This window comes from Bubalus bubalis, chromosome 13 (assembly GCF_019923935.1).
Source record: "Bubalus bubalis isolate 160015118507 breed Murrah chromosome 13, NDDB_SH_1, whole genome shotgun sequence".
In the NCBI taxonomy this organism is placed as follows: Eukaryota; Metazoa; Chordata; class Mammalia; order Artiodactyla; family Bovidae; genus Bubalus; species Bubalus bubalis.
The window spans coordinates 12,726,761-12,752,886 of NC_059169.1; the positions used below are offsets into that span (position 1 = coordinate 12,726,761).

At 45.1% G+C, this 26,126-nt stretch overlaps 1 protein-coding gene across 9 annotated transcripts in view; it reads right to left on the minus strand.

Annotated features, from left to right (window-relative positions):
- Positions 1-22,163, minus strand: part of MBNL2 (muscleblind like splicing regulator 2) — a 165,830-nt gene extending 143,667 nt beyond the window's left edge. For 2 of the 9 annotated variants that reach the window (XM_025262657.3, XM_044927138.2), the window contains exon 1: positions 21,928-22,163. The gene's annotated coding sequence lies outside the window, so the exon portion shown is untranslated. The remainder of the gene's footprint in view (positions 1-21,927) is intronic. The other 7 variants (XM_025262661.3, XM_025262658.3, XM_044927141.2 and 4 more) reach the window with 5 other exon arrangements.
- Positions 22,164-26,126: the final 3,963 nt, after the last annotated feature.

The following is a 26,126-nucleotide window of genomic DNA, read 5'->3' on the forward strand; positions in this document are numbered from 1 at the left end:
TCAAAAGTCCTACCCATTTTTCACTGTGGCCAGCCCTGGGTTGAGAAAGACACATTCTCCGGGTTGTGGGAACACACGTCTTTCCTCGCAGCTTCAGGAGGCATCGGAAGTGTCCTGAATCAGACAATTTCCTTTCTGTGGAGCCCCATGTGTGCACACAATGAGAGCTCATTTCCTCCTATTGGCTTTTGTTTGAACCGTTTCCTTTGATATGGGATGTCTTCCGCTCTCCTTCGAAGTTATCTAAATCCAGGCATCCTTCTCAACCCGGGGCCCCTCCAATTGGAGTCAGGCCCAGTCGGTCTAACTCTGATGGCTTTTCCCTCTCTCCTGCCACAGATTAAGCAGTAAGTGCCTGGGCCCCTTAATCCAAACAGAGTTACAGTCAGATTCTCCATTGTGTGCACGAGTGTGTGTTCAAGATGTGCATGCATGTGTGTGTCTTAACACCTCAGTGCAACTGCCGGCTATCAATCATCTTTGTTTTGCTTGCTTTCTGAAGCATCTGCAGACAGGCACACAGTTGGCTTTTAATCAGTATGTTCTAAGTAGAGAGAATGAGCCTCTTCAAAATGATTCACAATGAATTGAAAGATTTGTAGATATCCCTGAGCTGAAACTGAGACTTTCTATCCCAGAGTATCATAAATTTTTCTCTGCATTCCACCCCCACTTTTTAAATTTTTCACTTTTCTGTTATTGCTCCCTTTGTACAGATCAAATGGACTCAGCTCCACACTTCTTTCCTCCTGTCTGTGTGTGACCCAGATCTCATGACCTGGAGCACAAGTAAGCACCTAACTTGTGAAAATACTTCTGCTGTTGATGGCTTCTCAGTGGGAAAAAAATGGACATATGACATTGAGCCTTCCAACACAGGCAACTGGGTCGCGACATCCAGGAAGGAAGGAGCATGTGGTTGCAGGAAACACCTTGGAGAAATCTTTGCTTATTTATTCTCCAAGCAACAAAGGACCATCCTTTCCTCAAGGACCAGAGGACCAGAATGGACTGGCAGCTGTTGGGAGTCTATCAGGGTCTCAGAGGAAATTCATTTGCTCATTCATTCATTCATTCCAAAAGTGTAAGTTCAGGAGTTTGGTCCCCGTGTGAGCCAGTTACCTGCTGTCTGAATGACCTAACAGCAGCCTGAGTGGGGACAGAATCACCTTTATCTTTGCTGAAAGATCTCAAGGCACAGGCGATCAGGGAGCTGGGCCAAGAGCTCCACTTTCATACACACACGGTATGAAAAGTTCTCGAAAGTGGCCCAGTCGTCCTGTTTTCAAAGCAAAAACATTCCTTTAGTCCACAGTAACATGCTCCAGTGTCTTACCACCCCTATCAAATATAAGTCTTCCCCAAAAGTCTGCTTTAGTATTATTCTGTAGAATATAAAGCCTTCTTGCATTTTGCTGAGAAAACAGTGAACTCTTGGTGAGTGATACCAAGACTTGGAGAAACTGCAGAAAGAGTCATGGGGAAGCCCTCCTCTTTCTGGAATTGTGTAGAGGGTCTGTAGCATTCACTGGGGATTAGTCCCCACCAGCTTCACGTTCACCCAGAGAAATATACACAAATATTCTGCACTGAGTGTTTATTCTGTGCAGTAGCGAATAAACCCAGTTCTCTATGTGTGTAATCTATAACGCTACCCATCACCCCGAGAAGTGGAAATGACTACCCTCATTTCAAAGATGAGAAAACAGATTCAAACACATTTTTTAATTTGCCTGAAGTTGTCCATTTAGTCTGTGGTCTAGCCAGAATATGAACACAGGGCTCGAATTCTCTCTTAACCTCTGGGCCAGGAGGTCTCTTTCTCATTTGTGTACAAATCACTCTGTGGTCTTGCAATAAATGCTGATTCCTGGGTCCCAACTCAGATGTGCCAAGTTGGAATCTGAGAGGCTGAGGCCTAGGAATCTGTCATCTGTTCTTTTAATAAGCTTCCCACGAGTCTGTGCAGCCAGTGAAACCAGCATTTGGAGTAACCGGTGAGGGATTTTGAGATGCGCTTGGAAAGAACAACCTCTTTCTTCATGGACAGAGTTGGGTGGGGCAGTCCATGTGGTTACAGAAATATGACCTTGTCCCAATGGCTACAAGAGCTCATTCTGGCCTGGACTGTGGGCATGTTTATCTTTGACTTAGTTTTCAAGTGGCCCTCAAGGGCGAATAAATAGGCCAATCCATTTTGTGAGATGTGCTGTACATTCTGTGCAGCTGAATGTAATCAGAAGGCTCTGTCCTACAGCAATTAAGCAACTGAGACTTATTTTAAAAGTTAGGGCACTCCAGATAACTCCCTTGTTGATGCATCTCACCCTTGGTCTCTCTCTGTTGCCTTCATCAGCGACACCTCTTCTCTGATGTTTAAATGAAAAAAAAAAAAAAGAGAGCTCTGTCTGAAGGGGTCAAGGTTTAGCTGGCCCCTCTTCAGTACTAAAAGACAATTTCATACAAATGTGCACAATCTCTGGTTGGTGGGGGGAGAGATGAATTCTCTCTGTGTCTGTGATAGAAACTTCTGAGTATATTTGGGTGGATGACGGGCTATGCGTTTCTGTAAGGACAGCTCGTGGTTAATAATCATCTCTAGAAAGGCCTGTCTCAGTTATAAAATATTTCACTGAATCGTGTCCCACAAACATTTATTGAACACCTACTTCTTACCAGACAGGGGTTTTAACTGCATGGAGGTTGCGCAAATAAGGAGGCTTTAAAAATACTCCACATGTGAACATCTCTACTGACAGACTGTGATCTTGAAAAAGAGTTCTAGGCCCATGAATTATCTATTTGCTGAACCCAGTGAGATAAAGGGAACAGCTAAGAAGAACAAGTAAATAACAAAGGAACAACAAATAACATCAGCAGGGCACTTTAGAAAGCAGTGGCGGCCACTGTATTTTAGTTAAGCCTTCAATGATGCAAGGCTCATCTTTAATTAATAACTGGGGATCGATGCAGTGTGTTGGCATCACCCCATGATGGCTGCCTTGAATAGAGTAAGATTCATTTCAAGGCAAAGGTCTCTCAGAGTCTCCCTGGAGAAGCATTTAAACCTCAGCTTATACCTACCTTCCTTCAAACATATCTGATGATTTCCCCCTTTCCTGTTACAGCAGGATCAGACCTGTTTCTACACATTTTCAAACACGATTACTCCCTGGTGGTCTCAGCCTGTCTATCCACTGCAGCCTCCTCAGGCTTCAAGGCACAGCAGGTACCATCTGCCCTCCCAGCCCACCTTCCTGCAAACAGACAGCCTCTTATCTTAACCCTGTCTCCCCTCTGCGTACTTCATCTCTCCTTTGGTTGCTCTAAATTCTCCACACCCTCTCCTTGGATGTTTTAACTTTCTGCTCTTCTGGTTCTTTGCTGATCAGCTGCCCGGTCACCACGCTCCAAAAATGCCTCTTGCGGCATCTGCCTCAGTTTTCAGCTTTCCTGAACTTTGTTTAGGATCTGGCATTATCTTCCATTATCATCTCAGGAAACAGTGATACACATTCATACTGTTATCATTGTGTTGAGTTAGTCACTCAGTCATGTCTGACTTTGTGACCCCGTGGACTGTAGCCCTCCAGACTCCTCTGTCCATGGGATTCTCCAGGCAACAATACTGGAGTGGGTAGCCATTCCCCTTTCCAGGGGATCTTCCCGACCCAGGGATCAAACCAGGGTCTCCTGCACAACAGGCAGATTCTTTACCATCCGAGCCACCAGGGAAGCCTTGCTATCACTGCTATGACTGATCAGCATTATTTCTAGGGCAGAGTGAACATTCCAAATCTCTTCTCACAGACCTAAAGGCAACTGGAGATGTCCAGAGGCCCACACACCTGTCCCAAGGAGCACCTGTCCTCTGAAATGCTCTTCACGTTGGATTTCTTTGCCTGCGGGAGTGTGTCTAGGAAATCCCCTCAACTGTAAGCATTCCCCAAGCCTGTACTGTCAGCCACGTTCTAGATCACACTTGCTTCCTTAGGGATCTCAACTCCTTTTATGAGCCCAGGTACGACTCCTCTGTGGATGAGCCCCAAATGCACACTAAGCTCTGCACTCCACGACCTACGCTTCCACGAGGACACTGCAGTTTCACTTCAATCTTCCGATGACCCAGAACAATCTCCTTCCCTCCCCACTCCTTCTGTGAGGTTCTCACTGACAGCATGAAGGTTCCTGTGACCTCAGTTCATGGACTCCCTGTTTCTCCCTCTGCTTCCGCAAGTCCTGCCCACCGTCTTAGGACGCTGCCCCTGTATTAGGGCACCGCCTCCCACCAAGTCTCACTGCCACCATTCCAGCTCATGCCTCCACAACTCTTGGCTGCCCACAGTGCTAGCTCTAAGCTGTGCTCACAGAATTATCCCCCTCAAGCAGGGCCTCACCCCATCACTCACCTGCTCACAAACAGTTAATGGCTATCTGCCACCCTCTGAATAAAGTTCAGAATCCACAGCGTGGCATTCAGGGTCCTTCAAACATTTTAGCTGTGCCCCCATGAGTACTTCCTGGACTCTGCCCCCTGCTCCGTGGACACTGGCCTGGGTGCTCCCCCAGTGCATGCACCACGGTCTGGCCCTTCCTTCATACGCCCATTAGAGGCTGTCTCCTCCAGGAAGCCTTCCCTGACTCACTTGGACAACAGCTAATCTCCTGGAAAAGCACCTTATACCTCCTATGTGGCACAGATTACCTTGATCGTGATGATTTATTTCTGTATCTTATCTGTTATTCCAGAGCATAAATTCCATGAGAGAAAAGGAAATGAGGAACACTGAAGATCTTGACCTTACACACAGAATTCTTTTTCTCCGCAAATTTTTCTGTCGCCAAGAAAACTTCACTCAGTAAAACACATTTGCCCTGGCCCAACAGATGAAGACTAAATTAACAGTGATCCGCTCTCTCCTCCTGACAACTGGGGCTTTCACGGTGTGCAGGGTACTTTTGGTTACCTTGTTTCGCCAGGTCGTCACAAAAGCCCCAAGATGTGGCCTGGTGATCTTGATTTATGCCAACCAGGAGACCAAAGTTCCAAGTGACCTGGTAACTCCTGTTCATCCTAACTAAGTAAGAGAACGCAGGATTCTGACTCATGTTAACAATCCGCAAGCTCTGGATCCTGGCTACCCTCAGCCACCCTTTTTTATCTTTTGAGATCTGCACTCCCTCGAAAGGGCAAAGGGCACTGTCATCTGTGGTCTCCAGGGTGTCCCTTTCTTCCACTAGTCTTGACTAAGAAATAAGATTTTTTAAAAAGTCCTTGAAGCAAAACTTTCATGTGTTTGTAAAAAAAGTAAAAACAAGGAGAGAAAAGTAGATGTTATGTACACCATGACAAAGTGGTCTTTTGATTACGATTTCCATCATGATTATCATCGTTATTATTCACTGAGGATTTCAAGTTTGCATTTGAAGCATTAACTTCCACTGCCTAAGGAGTAAGACATTATATGGCTTCATGGTTCTTGTTATTAGTGGAGATGGAGCCCCATCTCGGAAGTTCAGAAATTTAGGAGAGAAACAGGTAAGGTGGGGGAGTGTGTGTTAGTTGCTCAGTCATGTCTGACTCTTTGTGACCCTATGGACTGTAGCCTGCCAGGTTCCTCTGTCCATGGGATTCTCCAAGCAAGAACACTGCAGTGGGTTGCCATTCCCTTCTCCAGGGGATCTTCCTGACCCACGGATCGAACTGGATCTCCTTCATTGCAGGCAGATTCTTTACCATCTGAGCCTCTAGGTAAGCCCAAGGTGGGGAGATATGACTGGAAGTAAAAGAAGGAAATAGGGGAACCTTCTGACTAGTTCTCCCTTTAGAACAGTGCCAGGCAACCAGCTACATTTAAAACTTTCTTCCTAAAGGCAGGAAAGACCAAAAGACCGCACCCCTTATCCTAAGTGTCCAGCTTGCTGGATTTCCATCAGCTGAGCACACTGGCTAATGCACACCCAGACTGAGCAATAACTCCTAGCAGGACCCTGGATATTCCTCTGGCTTCCCTTCCCATCATACCTTGCTTTCCACAAAGGGTGAGCCCTCTCCCTCGCTAGCCACGTCTAACTAGCTGGCTACAGCCGAACTCAACCATTCGACTGTTCTGGCCAGGACAGCGTGTGTTTTTTGAGAAACCTTTTAATGGGGACTTCCCTGGCAATTCAGTGGCTAAGACTCCACTCTCCCAATGCAGGGGGACCAGGTCTGTTCCCTGGTCAGGGAATTAGATCCCACATGCCCCAACTAAAAAGGTCTCATGTGCTGCAATGAAGATTAAAGAACCCACGTGTTGCAACTAAGACCTGGTGCAGCCAAATAAATAAATACTTTAAAAAAAAGAGAGAGACCTTTTCTGGCAGCAATTGCCATTTCAAAGTAGAAAAAAAAAAAAGTGTGTGTGAGGGAGTAATTTTGTGTGTAGGAGAAAAGTGTTTCTAATTTTCAATCCTGAAAATGTGAGGGGAAGAAGGAAGATGTGAAGGAGGGAAATAAGTCGGTAGATGCAGCCTCTCTGCTTTCCCCATTAACGGCTGGATGCCTTCCAGCGACGTGCCATTTTGAGAAAGGAAGCACATGGCATCGCCCGTCCCTACCTGCTGGGCCAGGTCGGCTCCTCCTTCCCAAGCCTTTGGATTCATGGCTAGGTCTCTGATCATTATTTCCTTGCCTAGTGTTCACTGGAAGCCTGATACTGTATTGAACATATGGTTTTCATTTTTTTTTTTTTCCCAGTTTCGAAGCAGAGAACAAGATGGAGAGTGTCACAAACCCAACTCAAGGATTTGCTGGTTCTGCCAAACTGTGTAAGGGGAAACTAATTCCAGGCTAATGCCCGTCCTGTGCTGGAAGATTCGGGAGGCCTGGGAGGACCCACTGACCGTGGACTGCTGACCTGATAAAGTACGCGGACCATGTCAGAGCTTCTCGGTGACGTTCTGTGCTAAAGGAAAGGATCAGAACTTCAAATAAAGATCCGCAGCCACAAAACAATTAACTCAAGACCCAACATGTATCTGGCTAAGGGGATGGATATTAACTCGAGGATCTACGATGTTTCAATTGCAACCTTCCCCAGCCTCACATCTTGCATGGTTGGCCCGTCGGTGTTGCCAAAAATCACCCCTCCCCTCAAAATGAATTTCTCTGATCAATTATTTCGTGTGGTCTGGGTTATACAACATCAGCTTCACCCTGAGGGGGAACAAATTTCATGCTCCCTCGTGGCCAGCTGGAAAATTTGCAGTTTCAATTAAAAAGGCAAATTTTCAGTGTGGCAAAGACGGTTGGCTGAGTTTAAAGGACATTAATGAAACTAGTAGTTAAAAAAAAAAAAAAAAAGCAACGTTGCGATGGAGCAGGAACCCAGGGACCTTCAGGTTAAATATCAACCTGGGAATTTTCCTAAGAAAAACTGGCGGGCTTATCTCCCCTCAAGTTTTAAAGTCTTAGAACAGGCCTTCCCTGGGCTTTCTGTAGATGAAGCCTGGTCAGTTCATTGGGAAAATGGTTTACCAATCTCCCCTCTTCTCTTTATTTGCTTAGGGCGGCCCTGAGTAGGCCTGGGCAGAACAGAGGGGGAAAATCCTTCCCGGTTTCTCCTGCTCTAGGAAGGAGGGCGGGTTAGTGCAGCCTGCTGTCGACGGGAGCTGGGATTAATTAGTTCCTTTGGTGACCTTGGCATCTACTGAAGGCTGAGTGTGTGTCTAAGCCGCTAAGGACTGTGCTGAGAGCTGCAGAGAAACTTGGGAGGGCTTGGAGCTACTGCTAAAATGATCACCTTTCTGTTGTGCCAAAGACGAACATAGCAAAACACAATCCCAAACCAGGTAGTTTACCTCTGAAAAGTGCCTTAGTGTGGTGTTCAAACTGTGTATCCGTCATTCTATCATCTAGCAATCAATCTAGACCTATCTATCTATCTATATACCCTAATCTATATCTATAGCTAGTTGTATTTACATTTATCTATATTTTTATCTACCTATCTCTTCTGTGTATATAAATATTAATCTATATCTATAACCATCCATCTATATATATTACCCTAAATCTATATCTATCTGTATCTGTATCTTTATTAATCTATATCTAGATAAATGTGTGTGTGTGTGTGTGTGCGCGCGCGCTTAGTCGCTCAGTCGTGTCCTACTCTTTGCGACCCCATGGACTGTGGCCCGCCAGACTCCTTTGTTCATGGGATCCTCCAGGCAAGAAAACTGGAGTGGGTTGTCATTTCCTTCTCCAGGGGATCTTCCCGACCCAGTGATGGAACCTCGGTCTCCAGCACTGCAGGCAGATTCTTTACCATCTGAGCCACCAGGGAAGCCCCATCTAGATTAATAGATGTGATGTATTATATAGATCATATGAGTGTATTATCTATATATTAATCTAAATCTATCATCTATCTCTTATCCATATCTATTTATCAATCATTCTATGGGTAGTTTTGCAGGTCAATGCCCAGGAACTTGCCTGCTATTTCAGGAGGTGCCTAAAGCCTCCCGTTGGAACGGAAGTCAATTTTCAATCATTCCATGCCACTGGGGAAGTTGTCTGTCCCTCCCCCATATTGCCCGTACCCATCAGTTTTTCCCCACTGCACTCAGGCCTGAACAGAGGTGGGGGGAACATGGAAAACCCCACCCCTTCCTCTCCTACAGCTGGTTCAAGGTTCAAGTATAACAGAGATAAGGGTCACCAATGCGACAAAGCTGCCAGAAACACTGCGAGTCTTAGGTTGCATAAATAGAAGTATCATTTCCTGAAAATAATCGGCGGTGCTAACTGCTCCGATCGGGGGAAGCTTGCTTGTTGTCTTTAAGTATATGAAGGGGCTTGCCTGCTGACGGGGTATTTGACTCTCTGGGGGCATCCCAAAGGCCTGAACATGGCCTGAGCAGTGGAGGGCTTGGGGAGTCACATCGCATTTCAGCACAGGGAAGATATTTTATAATGAAATGTTGTGGTCTGCACGCATCATGGGGTCGTGATTGTCGAGACGGACGAGCGGCAGTCGGGCAGCACCATGGTGGAGGGGAGACAGGAATCCCACCAACTCCTTCCCACGGGGCACCCCCCCTGCTTTTCATCTGACGTTTGTGGGTTCTGTCAGTTGGGAGGCTCTTCGAATCGGGGGAGGTCTGCAAAGCTGCTCCACCGACTCTCACCTGTCTCCCTTCGGCTCCCCCTTCCGATACCTGAGCACCCAGAGGAACAAAGACGGAAGCAGCAGGTCCCAGAAAGCAAAGAGTTAAAAAAGGGCACAGCTCTGTGTGGGTCCCACAGCCCCAGAGGCCGCCAGTCCCTTTGATCCTGCCTCTTAATTGCAGCTTAGTTGCAACAGGGGACTTTGAAGAAAAGAAACAAGGAAACTCTGGAGATAGGGTTTGTTTTGTTTCCTGAGGGGATGGTCTTTGTGGTGGCTGCCAGGAAGCTGATACTGCAGGGTTCAAATGATGGGCTTCCTGAGGCGGTAAATAAACCATCCTTTCCCCCAGGTGAGAGCCAGGTGTGACCTGAACCCCAGAGACTTGGGGCCTCCGTGTGCCATTTAGTGGGGATGCCAGGTACAACCTTGGCAGAGAGAAGAGGCTCAGGAGCCTGCAGAGCAAGAGAGGAGAGCCTGCCACGTGAGGATGGTCAGGAGACGCAGCCAGAGAGGACGACCACGCGTCCTTGCTGGAGAACGGGTGACCCGTGTGAGTGGAACAGCCATGCCAGGGAACGGGGACATTGATGGAAAGGCAAAGGGTCTTCCAGGTCCTCACAGCATCACTGATTCAAGGGCCATGAACTTGGGTGAACTCCGGGGGATGGTGAGGAACGTCCCTGGGGTCGCAAAGAGTCGGACACGACTTGGCAACTGAACAACAATAAACTGTGGATGGTAAAGCCGCAACAACACAAAGCATCTCACTTCTGTACAGACCTCGCCACTGCATGTGATCTAGACAGCGTCTAGAGGGCACCTCGGCCGAGGCCTTTCCTTACACTTCTTCCACTGCACATGCGCACACAGACACGGCGGAAACTCGGGGTGAGGAAGAGGGCCACTCTTCACAGCGCGTCACGGAGACGATGCTCCGGCGTCCTGGGTGGTTTCCCAGGTCCTCCGTGAGGAGGAATTCGCGGCTAACGCTGAACTCATGCCCGAGCAGCCTGCCAGGACTTGCTTGTTTGCGTGTTACTTAACCGTTTAGTGAATTCTGCTAACGGTTCATGCAAACATGAGAGAAATTTTTCTAAAGCAAATCCCTTTTTTGTTGCTACCCCCCGAGGAAGCGCCGTCGGAAAAGGTCTGGGTGTTTGGAGAAGCGCCAACTGGACCCTCGGCCTTGCTCTGTCGCTTGTTCCTGTGTGACCTTGGCAAAAAACTCAGCCTCCTGGGACTTCATTCTCTTCATAAAAAGGTTTAACTGACTTGATGCACATAAAGCTCTCAGCAGAGGGCTTGGCATATAGTAGGCACTCAATAAACTCAATAAAGACTTGGTGCCTTTTGGCCCTAAAAGGTTATTGGGTAAATTAAAAATGCATAAAAGTACTGGCCATCTGTGTGTGGACTAAATGGGCAGTTGGGCAGGGCAGACTTCCTCTAAATCAGGTTAGCAGGACTCCTGGCCCAGGAAAGAGGAGGCCCCAGGCTGAACAAACAGAAAAATGAAGCCCTCAAGGGCAGGAAAGAAAGATGGACATTAAACAAGACCTCAGACTGTCCACGGTCAGGCCTGGATGTTCACTGAAGCCACCACCTAAGACAGCTGCCATCTCACTTAATGTCTTTACTTATCGCACACAACTTCAGAACTAGCATTTTTTAAAAGTGATGTTAATTGCACATAACACTTCCTCTATACTCTTTCTGTTCTTTGGAGAAAGAACCAGCATTATCTTAAGGGAAATGCTGAGTTCCTCAGGGGTCCCCAGACTGATCCACTGAGGCCGTTGGACCTCCAGGCTCCAGCTCTGACCACCATCAAGAGGAAAAAGTCTATGGCTGATTTTGAACATGGATATTTGGCAGGAAAAAAATATCTCTGGAGCAGACGTGTAAACAGACACACCAGCCTTCCCTGGAGGCAGTGAGTAAGTCTCCTAGGGAACTGGTGAGAGTCTGTGTCCACAAAGAAGAGACAGCCATCTCGGGCACAGGGGCCATCCACAGACATCGGCTGCTGTGACCACAGAGATGCTAGAAATCCCGAAAGGCCACCTTCACAGCCTGGACCACAGCAGCGTCGTGGCCAGCCTCGTGGGAAAGACTCAACCTTAGCTCCAGTCTGAGCTCGGGCAGTCTGGAAAGGCCTCCTGTGTGGAGAAGGCAGGTCCTGGCCCTCAGCCCTGCAGAGGCTCCATGAAAACCATCTCAGACCCAGAAATCCGCCACCGTCGACGTTTATGCCAGCAAAGTGCTCTAGAGCCTTTGGGACGAGTAATGAGGGTCATCTTCCTCACCTGGGAGTTTGTTAGGCATGCAGAATCTCGATCCCCGCCCCGGACTGACTGGATCAGACACTGCCGTTTCATTTAGATCCCCAAGGAAATGCTGTGCACATGAAGGTCTGAGGAGTGTTGCTCTGGCTTCCTCACTGTAGGCACGTGGGTACCGTCTCATTTTCTTCAACATAGTCCTTATGGCTGATTCAACTGAGACCTTGGAGCCAGGAATGAATGGACCCTGGGTCTTCGACAACAGGGAGCCTAGTGTCCAGTGGTATCTCCAATCACTCTGGAATTACTGTCCTAACCAATTAGACCCTCAAAATGTATATTTTGAGATACAGATGCATACATGTTGATAACTGTCGGTTTTAAATGCTTTCTTTTGATTATTAGTGAAGACTCACGCTTTAAATAGTCACGTATTTGTGCGTGTGTATGTTGTTTTTGTTGCTCAGTTGCTAACTGAGCTAAAGAGTGTATGCCTCTTTGCAACCCCATGGACTGCAGCACACTAGGCTTCCCTGTCCTTCACTCTCTCCCTGAGTTTGCTCAAATTCATGTCCATTGAGTTGCTGATGCTATCTAACTATCTCAGCCCAATGTGAAGAGCGGAGTCATTGGAAAAGACCCTGATGCTGGGAAAGATTGAAGGCAAGGGTGAGAAGAGGGTGGCAGAGGATGATATATATATAAAATATAGATGATATATATGCAATATGATATATAAGATATAAGATATATGAGATATTATATATATACATGTGTGTGTGTGTGTAACAGGAGATTCTCTTTATCCATCTGGTGTTCTATCGCTCTCACCATGGCAGTGAACTGATATTTGTCTCCAGGGGGAACATGGCCTGAGCACTCAAGACAGAGAGGGTAACTATGGCAGGATAATGTGATGGGAGCCATGGAGGCTGTGCTTAACAGTCTTGGTGACTCATTTTTCATAGACAGTTTTGCTCCTTTGTGGGTACTTGTTTTCGTGGTTCTTTGCTACCTCTTATTCTCTTCTGGGCCCTGGCAGTCTCCCCAAGGCTCATCCTTGGTCATCAGCCTGCCTCCACTGATGCTCCCTTCTTCTTGGACCTGGTGAGCACTCCTGGCCCCCACAGTGGCTTCCATACAGGTGTGTCTTAGTTTACATTTGCAGCCTGGTGCCTGAGCTTTTCTCCATTTTATGTTGTCAGATGTCTATGGATGACCCACTTGGGTGACCCATCATTAGCTAAAATATCATGATCAGGACTCAAAACTCATCCTCTCTCCCTCTCCTGACCCCATTCCCACTGACTGGCCCCCTTTCCCATCTATCCCCATTTTCTGTTAGGATCCCACAGATATTTCTCCTGCCAGAAACTCCAATGTTGTTTTGGCTCTTCTAAGCTGTCACCAGTCTCTGCTATTTTTCCTTCAAGACACCTTTTAGATTTGCCCTTTCCCCTCCATTCTCTCACTGCCATTCTAATCCAACTCCTTTACCACATGACGTCTGAAATATTGCAGTTTTCTGGCCAGTGGCATCACTTGTTATAAATTTTATAACCTCTGACCTGATCTTACAAGCTCAGTGCAATCCTTATAAAGCATTAGATGTGATGTTAACATAAATGAAACTCCTCCACATGGCTCTTTGAAAAGTGAAAGTAAAAATGCTAGTCACTCAGCTGTGTCCAACTCTTTGTGACCCCATGGACTGTAGCCCACCAGGTTCCTGTGTCCATGGAATTCTCCAGGCAAGAATACTAGAGTGGGTTGCCATTCCCTTTCCAGGTCTCCTGCATTGCAGGTAAATTCTTTACTGTCTGAGTCACCACAGGGCTCTTTAGTTCTTCCATATTCTGATTTTCCCTGACTCCATCTAAACTAATTTCTGGGTGGGAGGAATTGTGAGATTGGGATTGACATATATATATATACTATTGATACTACATATAAAGTAGACAACTAGTAATTAGCCTCCAATTAAAATAAATAAATTTATATTTTAAAAAAAAGTAGACAACTAATGAGAACCTACTGTATAGCACAAGGAACTCTATTCAATGCTCTGTGTTGATCTAAATGGGAAGGAAATCTAAAAAAGAGTGAATATATGTTTCAGTTGTTCAGTTCAGTTCAGTCGCTCAGTCGTGTCCGACTCTTTGTGACCCCATGAATCACAGCACGCCAGGCCTCCCTGTCCATCACCAACTCCCAGAGTTCACTCAAACTCATGTCCATCAAGTTGGTGATGCCATCGGGCCATCTCATCCTCTGTCGTCCCCTTCTCCTCCTGCCCCCAATCCCTCCCAGCATCAGAGTCTTTTCCAATGAGTCAACTCTTCACATGAGGTGGCCAAAGTACTGGAGTTTCAGCTTTAGCATCATTCCTTCCAAAGAACACCCAGGACTGATCTCCTTTAGAATGGACTGGTTGGATCTCCTTGCATATATGTATAGATATTGCTGATTCACTTTGCTGCACAGCAGAAACACAACACTGTAAAGCAACTACACTCCAATAAAAATTAGTCAAAAAATAAACCTATTTCCCCTACTCCCCGATATTTAATACCTGTTCTTCAAAGTTCAGTTCTATACTGGCCCTCACACCAAGCTGTTCCTCCTTGAGATAATCTTCCTTCCTCTAATTCTGACTACTGCCCACTCCAGACTTTTTGGATCACATCCCGCTGGTGGCGCTAGAGGTAAAGAACCCACATGCCAATGCAGGAGACATAAGACACGTGGGTTCAGTCTTTGGGTTGGGAAGATCCCCTGGAGGAAGGTATGGAAACCCATTCCAGTATTCTTGCCTGGAGAATTCCATGGACAGAGGAGCCTGGTGGGCTACAGTCCATGGGGGTCACAGAGTCGGACATGACTGAAACGACTTAGCACCCAAGCATGCCACCTCATCAGAAAAATACTTCTGTGCAGGAACAACCATTATAAGGTTATCTACTTATTCAAAAATGTTATACTTGCATAATAATATTGAATTCATGTATGAAACATACATGAAAATTAACATTTTAAAAGGATGAGCTAAATAATATATAAGATGCTAAGTTCAACTGCTTCCTTTCCTCACCTAGTGAATGATCTGACCCTAGGCTTGGGGAGTAGACATCCCATTTTGGAAATACTGATCTAGACAAAGTACATCTATTCAGAGCCAGAGGACGTATCTCTTCTCCTTGAAGTCTCATCTACTTCTCCAGTCCAAAAGCAGTTCTACATTCCTGAATTCCCAGAAAATTTAAAATTATAAGTAGTAAATCATTGATATAATATATACTTCACCAATACTTTTTAGTTGATTAATTGGAGCTTGCATCTGAGATGCCAGAAATTTATAGATTTTTGCAAACAATTCCATATCTTAATTAAAAACACACTATCTTCCCCAAAATTGCTTGGGTTGGGCTCTAGTCCACATCACGACATCCACTGCAAGAAAACTCCAAGTCAGACTGCAGTGTAATTTCATTTAAAGACTATTTTATCTCATTAAATATCATTTGCACAGATCCCCATAGTTTTGAGGATCAACAATTTTTTGGTTAGTGAGATTTTTAACACATGGGTTAACCTCAATTAACTGAAAACTCAAATTCGGTTTTTAATTTATAAGATGGGGACAAAAGGGGACAAAAGGCCATTAAAAGATATGACAAGCATAAGAACAGAAATGATATATGATGTAAGATACTGCTAGTGTTATCATACCCAGTATTTAGGTATCATAATGTAAACTATGTAAAGTATATCTGAGATGTCTAAAATAATAAACCTTCTTTCACCTTGAGCTTTCATTTCTTTCTGCAAATTATTTTTATCTTCTCAATCTTAACTGCTCAGATGGAAAAACATAGTGCTGTCTCTATAGGACTCGGAGGTATGATCGGGTCTGAGTTTAAATCTTGGCTCCACCAAATACTAGCTGTGGGATAACTGGTGTGTTACAGAACCTTTCGGAACTTCTACTGGTCAGCGTTAACTTTGCAGTTCGTGCGTGCGTGCCAAATCACTTCAGCTGTGTCTGACTCTGTGACACCATGGACTGTAGCCTGCCAGGCTCCTCTGTCCATGGGGATTCTCCAGGCAAGAATACTGGGTGGGTTGCCATTTCCTGCTCCAGGGAATCTTCCCGGCCCAGGGATCAAATACACATCTCTTACGTCTCCTGCATTGGCAGATGGGTTCTTACTGGTGCCACCTGGGAAGCCCTAACTTTGTGGGGATAACATTAATCCGTGGGCTTCCTTTACGGTTCAAAATACCCAAGATATGTGTGTAAAACAGCTTATAACACTTGCCACTAAAATATTAATTTCTGCCCCGACCCCTTTAACCGGCTTAAGAGAACTCAATGAGATGCTCTCATAGGAAGATGGAATACTTTGAATTTTGGTTTCATTGCTGACTTTGGTTCTTCCCTGAACTGTAAGCCATTTACAACGATTTTGTGAATTTTATGTTCTAGAACACCTTCCTGCCAGTCATAGCCAGGCTCGCGCTGCTACTGTGTGGCTGGGTTGGGGCGTGCAGCCAGGGTAGGGTTTTGTTCCCTAATGCCTTCTGAGCAGTCAGAGCTGGGAAAATGAAGCCAACCATCCGCCCCTCCTGTTCCGTGGCCACACCTGGCTGCCTACTGTACTGGTTATAAATGCCCTTGTCTGTGAAAGCATCTGAGGACAGGAGAAAGAGACGTGCACACGTGTTCCCGGGGCACTTGTAAGTTTTTCCTGTTCTTCAAAATTCAAATCAATTAATCACTGAAAAAAAAAAAAATCAGTGACTAAGTTTTAAAAATCCGGTTTATAACTCATCTCCGCCAGAAGCTTTACCTAGCATGTCCCCACAGGAGTGCTCTAATTTTAGGCTCCCAGTTTCTAAACCTAGATTTGAACTGTCAATTGAGATAAAGTCTGTGAAAGACCTTTGTAGAAGGTACGGAAGTGTACATAGGCTAACCATTCTTCTGAAGGTATCTGTGTGCTGATCTACGTGGCTCAGTGCTAAAGAATCCAATGCAGGAGAGGCAGAAGATGCAAGTTTGATCCCTGGGTTGGGAAGATTCCCCTAGAGAAGGAAATGGCAACCCACTTCAATCCTCTTGCCTGGGAAATCCCATGGACAGAGGAGCCTGGTGGGCTACAGTCTATGGGGTTGCAAAGAGTCGGACAAGACTGAGCGACTGAGAACTATTTTTATCTTGTTTGTAAATGTCATTTCCCAGTGAGGATGGGCTGCACGCTGCTCAGGCCTGGGGACGTGCACTCTCTTTGGTGTCTCCTGATTCTTCCTGCTGTCCTCTGAGGTGGCTGAGTTGGTAAAAATCCACCTGCAATGCAGGAGACCCTGGTTCGATTCCTGGGGTTGGGAAGATCCGCTGGAGAAGGGATAGGCTACCCACTCCAGTATTCTTGGACCTTCCTTGTGGCTCAGCTGGTAAAGAATCCACTGCAGTGCGGGAGACCTGGGTCTGATCCCTCGGCTGGGAAGATTCCCTGGAGAAGAGAAAGGCTACCCACTTCAGTATTCTGATATGGAGAATTCCATGGGGTCGCAAAGAGTCGGACATCACTGAGCAACTTCCACTTTCACTTTCACTGCCCTAAAGTTTTTCTGTGGCATCCAGCTTGCCTCGATGTTCCTAGACCTTAGAACCTGCCTATGTGCCTACCAGGACCCATTGCTAAAAAGAATTCTTGAGGCTCACTTACACTCTCTTCTTCTAGCTCTTCCCAAACTGGGTTCCTTCCCTCACAGCTTGTCAGTGCCCAGAGAATTTACATTAATTTTGATGTTAGGGTGAAAAACAAAACAAAACCAAAATTTTGTGTTTAAAAAGGAAATTGATATATATATATATATATTTTTTTTTTTTTTTAAGTACCTGTGTTTTTTTAAAAAGGACAGGGTGAGGGGTATGGAATTTTAACTCTCCAGGGTCAGGAATCAGATTTCCCGGCTGGTATGGGGACAGTGAGAGCTCAGCCACCCCTGAGGCTCAGAAGTGTGGGAGAGGGGCTAGGATTTCCTCTGGTTGATTGACGGTTGAGGCTGATGAGCCCATGTTCCCCAGTCGTTCGGGGGCTGACTCTTAGCTTGCTGAGACTTGGGCGATTGCTCTCAGTGGCCTAGTATTTTGGATTTGGATGGCAGCATTCTTGTATGCCTGTTCCTCATCTTACATTATTATGTGTTATTTAAACAATATTATGCTGAGAAATACAGCAGAAGTGAAGAAATTACAGATAGATATTTAAAACTCAAAATTCCTTCTCTTAATCCTCCCCCAAACACCAAAACTGTCTCAAAACCTACAATTAACGTCTGATGGTTAACAATGTGAAATTAACATTACCCAATAAAGTTATTATTAAAGTCTTTGAAACTTACAATTTTGCATCGCTTCTTTCTGTCCTGTATTTTGCACCTACTCGGAGGCAGGTATTAGGTAATTGACTTGTTCTAACCAAACAGCAAAAGCCAGAGGAGCAAGAGGTGTTTAATAAACACTTGTTGACTGATTGATGGAACACACCGACCCAGGATCTCGGAGACAATGCATTCTTTGTCTGTGCACTAAGGTAACATCGGTGAGTCCATATTTATTATCAAGCATTTCTGCCACATCGAAGGGAGCAAGCCAGCCAAAAACTTAACCATCAGCAACGTGGCTCCTGCTCGCAGAAGAAATTCTCTGGTTTCTTTCACACCTGTGTTCACTCTCAGCAACAGAGCCGGGCCCAGGTTTTGCTCAACAATGCTGAGCTATGGAGGCACACGCCTGACGCAGACCAGCCATGACACCACCCTGGGCTTCTCACCATGAATATCATCGCAGCCATAAGTAACCGTTTGCGCATATTAAAAAAAAATCCAACAAAAAACAAACAAAAGAAACAACTACACTGAGTAACAATACTGGAGAAAAAAAACAGAGAAATTAGTACTGCAACTAATTTACAAAGCCCCACTAAGTCTTCCTGCCTCCTTCTTCTGCAAGAAAGCAGAGCATGAAGTACCAAGTTTCCTGTTCCACACGTGCACATCTGTGCCCACCTAGTTCATTTCAGAAAGGATGCCGGGGCACATGACATCTGTACGTCTCTTCACAGCCACTTCTCTTTCTTTGCTGGGCCTTCAGGTTGGGCTCAGGCAGGTGTTACAAGAGGTCAGTGTCCGGGCCCCTGTGCTGTTCTGCCCCCCAGCTCTGCACTCATCTGGCCTGATGTTGGACATCCAGCTTTCTGGGGACTTTGCTGCAGGCTGACATTGGTGCCTCCCACCTCCCACCTTTCCACAACAGCCCTCACCCACCCAACCCCGCCCACCCGCTCCCCAGAGAAGGCAGCTCTCTCTGCCTGATACGACAACCACAATGACTTGTGACCCATCAGCTCTTCTGCGCTGTACCTGGAGCTTCTCAAGACCCCAAACTCTTGTTTTTACAACCAACATGCCCTGCAGGCGTCCCACCTCTTCAGTAATCAGCATCCTTTACCACTTCCCCCCCCTCCCCCGAGCCACCTCCTTCTATGTCGATGATACGTTTTGTCATTTTGGAAAATGTAAACAAACCAGTATGTCTTCCCTTTTTTTTTTTTTTCAGTCTAGTTGACATACAATACCCATCTTTTCTTGTTATCGGCAGGAAGAAAGGAAGAGAACACACACAAGCATGAGCCTCATCCGTCCCCCATAAGGAATTCTCTTCAACCCAATACCTAAAACCTCTTCTTCCAGTTCTTGCTTGGAATCGTGAGTACCTGATCTTGAGTCTCTATGGCACGCCCCGAGCGGGACTGGCTGGTAGCCATGTGATATTGATTTGTTTTTACCATAGCAACAGCAAATTAAAACAACTGGCAGGCAGAAGGCAGGCTGTTAACCAGGGACGCTACACAACCAGTAGATTTCACAAGCGTATTTTTCTCCCCTCCTCTCATTTTCTCTCTTACTCACTCCACTTGCACACATTTCATACCCAAGTCAGAGCAAAAAGAGCACTAAATGCTTTGGGTACTACAAGGCCTGTGTCTGAAAGGATCTGGTTTGCATAGCTTCTAGTAATATTGCACAAGATCAAAGGAGAACACGCACACAAGCGATGCTCTGATTTTCTTGGAAATCGTATGTGTGGTCTGAGGATGAATATCCCTAGAAAATTTACGTGAACATGAAGTAGAGTGAAGGGTTCTGTATCCATGACTATGTATCTTAACACCGTAAGGCATTTTCCACAGTTTCATTCATAGGGTGGTTTTATCCCTTTTAACTGGCTCACTGTGTCAAGAGACAAACAACTTTTTTTTTTTTTTGGATGCAAGGTCAAGGTCTCTCAAAATGCTGTAAGTATAAAGGAAAGTGTAGCAAGTATTAATCAATTCTATTAAGGGAGAGAAAAAACTGAGATGGGTGCTTGTTAGAGGCTACACAACCCAAGCAGTCCTAAAGAGGGTGCCAACTAGGGCCGGGAACTCCCCAGAACTCCAGGCTGTTCTGATGGAAATTCCTTCCCCGAAAGGCTCCCTATTAAAAACTAACCGTCCCTGGATCGCTGTGACCAAGGCTGCCAACTTGTGACACAGGGCGAAGAGCCTGCCGTGCCGGACTGCCCCTCCCTGGGTCCATCGACACTAGGGCATGGTTATCTTTCTACCAGAGGAGCTGTTCCCACCATCACTGCCAGCCGTGAACTTGGTGGCATAGCCTGGGTCCTAAAGAGTGGCCCCAGGGGAAGCTGGCAACGAGGCCCCTGGGTGGTGATGTCCGCCCAGGTGCCAAGAGACAGACTGCACTGAGGGGACCGAGACCTGAAGCAGAGCCAGTCCACTCCCCGCCACAGCCGGAGCCCTGCAGACAAACGACCTGCCCCATGTGAGGAGGCAGGTAGGAGAAGATGCCCTCTTTCTGCTGGAGAATCGGTTCGGGTTTTAGAAAGGACGGGAAAATGAAGACATAACTCAAGACCTGCCAAGGAAGAGTCCGAACGTTCCTAGCCAGGACATAAAGAAATATTCCTCTCCACGAGCTTGAATAAAAGAACACACAGCAGAAAATAGTTGGGAGATGACGTCAGAAGTTCTGGGCGAGTGTCCTGCACTTCTCCTTGAAAGTAAAAACAGTGGGTCTAGAAGAATCTACGTGGCATTGCCCTTATTTAAATGAGGACTTCCACTGCTCCTTACAAAACAAGACAAGCTGTCTGAAGAAACTTCATCTTATTTAGAGGCTCTAAGAACCTCTTTATTATTATTATTTTTTTTTACTTTATTATCCTCACAATGCACATATTACTCAATCAACAAATATCTTTCCACTTAACCTTTGTCTTTTTCAAAAGCCAGGGGTGTTTCTTGAAGAACATTCACCATGGTAGTGGTTAGGCTAGTCAATTTTTTTTTTTTTCTTCACTTCAGTGCTTGCTAACTATTCTAAAAATGTTACACATTTATTGTAAACATATGCTTCCGAGGCCTAACAAAAAAGCACAGTTTCCTCATGCCTGGCAGAAATTTAAAACGGAAAAGGGCAGAAAGAATTCTTTAACAAATATATCCTTTCCTTCTCTTGGGCCAAGTGTGTTAAAAATAAATCTTCTCCATCATTTCTCACTGCTGCTTCTCGGCAAGAAAGTTGATATGGTTCCGCACAGTGAAAACACAGCTTTAAAAAGCTAGCCTGCCCTCATTAAATTATTCTGCTGGCTGTGTGTTCTCATTAAAAATGCATAAAGATCAGATAATTGCAGTAAGCATTATTAACCCAGCTTTACTTTTGAATATAATGGTTCCACTTTTAAGCTGGAAACAAAGGCTCAGACATGTAAGAAAAAGAAATGTAAACATTGAACTACAGTATCGAAAACTTGTCAGAAAGCTACCTCTAGCTGGCTTGTTAAAATGTGCTTTTGAAACTCAATTAAAAGCCATGGCATTGGAGAGCTAGGTAGGTCCCTAATATCCCATAAGTCGATGTATTTTTTCTTTAAAAAACATTTCATCGATAATTATTTACCAGGAAGTTTCCCACCCCCCCACCCCTTAATCACGAGTCTGTTTTCAAATCTTACGATCAACGTAAACTTTATTTATTCGGGAGCTAACTATGGCAGTCTGAAAAAATTTTTTTCTAGAACCAGAAGAAGGCCCCCCAAGAATTCAAATGGTTTCTGTTGAGTAATCAATGGTCCTATTCTTTGAAATAAAAACTCGTTTTATGCTTCACCCCAAACAGGCGGCAGAGATTCACGCTTGGCCATTTCTTTCTTTCTTTTTTTTTTTTTTTTTTTTCAAATCAAAACGTTACGTAAAACTCCAGGGTCCCCCCCTGCAAGTATTTCATTTGAATTAGTGGAACCCGGTTTCCCTGGCTTCCTGAAGCAACACACACGGAATGCAGCATACTGCAGCAAACTCTTCAAACATTCAGGGGGAAAAAAAAAAGGAGAGGCGGGGGCACGATTTCCCTACCTTGTTTAGCTCTGTCTCTCCTTCTCCGTTACAGTAACCCCAGGAACATCTGGTAGAATCAAGCGGCCGCGGTTTCTTCGCTGCATCCTGAGGAAGAAATTTCCATGTAAATAGTTCTCATTCCCTGCTTATTGTACTCTGGGAGCCGTCTGCCGTATCTGGAAAATTTTGCCTTCAGATGATGAAGCAAAGACAGTCTAAACTCTGTTGCTGTAAGCTGCAGCCCTTCCTTCCGACAAATCCCTCCCCGCCGCGGGCAGCCAATCTCCAGCCAGCTCGTCAGCGCTGCTCGTCTGAACCGGGCCCTCATAGGATGACTGACGCAGCAACACAGCACTCGCGGTGTGTGAAAACAGTGCTTCCATACTGATGAAAGAGGAATTTCCCTCTCGCAAGAAAGCAGTCAGAGCCCCCAGACAAAGTGGCACATCATTGGCAGAGCAGAGAGGGGGGTAGCTCCCCGAGAACACCCTTGAAGCCTAGCCAGCCCAGAGCCCGCTGTGGCACCGTCAATACTTTGGAAAACACAAAACTCGGGCAGATTCAGGAGACCTCCAGGTTGTCCATGAAACTGAAGTCGTTATCCCATTGGACAAAGCGTCTATCTATCTGTCTAAATATCTATCTATCTGTCTAAATATCTATCTATCTGTATTTTTAAAGGCAAACAATTCCGTGTCTGCCATGGAAATGAATACACCTTGCAAAACATTTGCATCTGATTTTCACTAGTGAGGAGGAACGTGTTAACCCAAGTGCATAGTCAAAGTCAAAACATGCTTGTGTCCTGCACACAGGTTTCCTGTATAACAGCTGTTATGGCAGTGGTTAATTACTGGAGCCCATATACCTTTTCTCTAAGTTTTCAGACTCCTGGGGACCCTCAATTAAGGAATTCTGAACAATAGAATTGATATCTCTGCTTCACCCTTGGCAGGCCCCCCGGGAGGATTAGTTGTGCCGTCACCTGACTCTAACGTTCCTCACGCACCACTTGATAAATACGGTGCATTGGTCCATATTGTCATCAATGAAGCAACCATTAACCAGAGGATGTTTACTGATGAACACACTTGTCACGTGATCCTAGGGGCACCATCAGGTGCGACCCCACAAAGGATAATGTGGAGGTGCTGAAGTTCCCTGAGATAAAGCAAAAAAGGAACAGAAAGGTTAGTAAAGTTTATTTATCTTCCCCAGTCAATGTTACTCTGTTTATATATATATATATATATATATATATATATATATGGTGTTTAGAAAACACAAAAAGCATACATTTTCCTTCCACTAAACACAACATTTTGAATTTTGGGGAAAACCTGTGTTATGATTAGAAAGCTAGGCCAAGGCAGGAACAAAGCCCCATTCGTCTGAAAGGTTGAATCCTTGGCACTATTGTTTATAAGTGATTGTTCGCTGCATCTGTAATGAAGTGACAGTTGGAGTGGAATGTAATGGTTTCTTTTGATTTTACCAATTTCATTTAAAAATCACAATATTTCATAATGGCTCGTAGGTTGTTTCTTTTAATAGAATACCATACTTTATTCCCCTCGAATCTTATACTTATCGTTTCATCCCAGTGTAAATCCATCATATACATAACTTGGCTATCATCTACTATAATTTTTCTAGAAATTTAAGTGTTCTCTGTGGTTGAACAGGTAAACCACTATTTTTAAATATCCTTAGTATCATGCTGCATGTAAATGGAATATCACATGTTTGTGGATATCCCCCTCCTGACCCCCCTCGGATTATGACTTTAAAACTATCTTTCCCTTGATTCCAATCCAGAAAGTTTAGTCTTCTTTGACTCATTCTTCTATTTGCATTCAGTGAAACTAAATCTGGTTGATTTTTTTCCTTCTAGCTAGTTCACAGCTCTGACCTATTACCCAGCTAATACAAATGCTAATAAGCTGGCTTCTGAGATTCAAGCCTGCCCATGTTCACACTCCCCAGTTGCCAGACAGGTTTTCCAAAGTCATGTGGTGTCATGTTCCTTTCATTGTCAAGTCTTCTCTCTATAAAATCCAAATGACTGACTTTCAAGGTCCTTCATAATCTGGGCCCTCCCTTTCTACCCAACTTTTTCTGAGCTGTTTTTCTAAGTACTTTCGGGTGGAGTCATGCCTGAGTCTCCATGGCTCCTAGAACCCATCTACAGACCTGACTCCCCAGAGCTTCACTCAACAAAATCTCCTTTAGACCTCTGTGTGCATCCTCTTTCTTCTCTGATGGTTTCCCTGCTCACATTGTCTTCTCTGATGTTCTCCTGTAAAAGCAATCTGTGCTGTTGCTATACCAGACCATTAAACCCTTAGTGATGAGCTGACCTTTCCATCTCAGAAGGCTTGGCTTGATAGTATATTAATTGTTACTGTAGGTAAAGTGTCTATACCGTGGCTGGCACATGATAAACACTAACTGATAGCTCTTCCTCTCTTAATTTCTATATTGTTCATTGCATGTAGCAAGATGCCATTGACAAACTTGCTGACTTCATGATTTGTATCTCAAGAATTGATATCATGTCCATCCAATTGCACCAGCCAAGAATCTGGCAGTCATTCTTGACCCTCCTCTCCCCAACCATTATATGAAATCTATCATCAAAGCTTGTCAAGTTTCAGTCAATCAATTCAGCCGCTCAGTCATGTCCGACTCTTTGCGACCCCATGGACTGCAGTACTCCAGGCTTCCCTGTACATCATCAACTCCAGGAACTTGCTCAAACTCATGTCCATTGAATTGGTGATACCATCCAACCATCTCATCCTCTGTTGTCCCCTTCTCCTTGTGCCTTCAATCTTTCCCAGTATCAGGGTCTTTGCCAATGAGTCAGTTCTTCGCATCAGGTGGCCAAAATATTGGAGCTTCAGCTTAATTGTCAAGTTTAGCACCTAAATATTTTGAAATGTTTCACTCTGCTCCATCTCCACCAGTGCAACTTTGTCCCAACTCGCAATGTTCTTCATTATGACTAGTGAAATAGCCTCTTAGAGGGTATCCTGCATATATTCTTAATCCCTTCAATCCCTTTTCTTCACATCAGCTAGAATAAGAATTTAAAAATAGAATTCCGATTATTCCATATTCCTTTGCTTAAAAAACTTTACTACACGCTGAACTGTGTCCCCACCCCTGAAATTCATATGTTGAAGCCCTAAGCCCCAGTGTGATGGCATTTGCTGATGAAACCTTTGGGTGGTAATTTGGTCATGGGGCTTCCTTGGTGGCTAAGACGGTGAAGAATTTGCCTGCAATGCAGGAGACCCAGGCTCAATACCTGGGTCTGGAAGACCCCCTGGAGAAGGGAATGGCAAACCACTCTAGTATTCTTGCCTGGAGAATTCCATGGACAGAGGAGTGTGGCTGGCTGCAGTCCATGGGATCTCAAAGAATTGGACACAACTGAGCAACTAACACTTTCTTTCACTTAGGTCATAAGGGTGGGGCCCACATGATGGGATTAGTGTCCTCATAAGAAAAGCCATCAGGGAGAAAGATCTTTCTGCTCTCTTTCTCTCTCTCTCTCTTTCAGCCAACTGAGGACACAACAAGAAAGCTGTCAGAAAGAGAGCTCTCACCAGAACCCAACCATGCTGGCATGCTGATTTCAGACTTCCAGCCTTTAGTACAGTGAAAAAATTAATTTATGTTGTTTAAGCTACCAGTCTGCATAGTATTTGATTACGGCTGCTTGGACTGACTAATCTAACCTTTGAACCCTTTTGAGTTGCTCTTAGGAAGAGATGACAGTTCTCAAAATGGCCCACAACGTCTTGAGCTATCCAGCTCTTGCTTACCTCTCCAGCCTAACCAGAGGCCATTTCTTCAGGGAACCCTTCCCCAAACCCCCAAGATGAGCTCAGGTCCACCTGTTGTTTTCTCTAGCTCTAGAGCAGTGCTTTTCAAATTTAATACGCATGTAAATTCCCCCCAGGGATCTTGTTAACATGCATATCCTAGTTCAGTAGTTTTTAGGTAGATACTAAGCATTGCTAACAAGCTCCCAGGTGATGCTGCTGCTGCTGCTGCTGGTCCATGGACTATTCTTTGAGTAGCAAGACTTTATAGATCTTGTTCACCTTATAGCACTTTTTACAGGACGCAGTGATCCATTTCCTTGGTTAATTGCTTAAGATCTATCTTCTCAACCAGCTTGTCAGTGTCAGAGTTATCACTGCCTC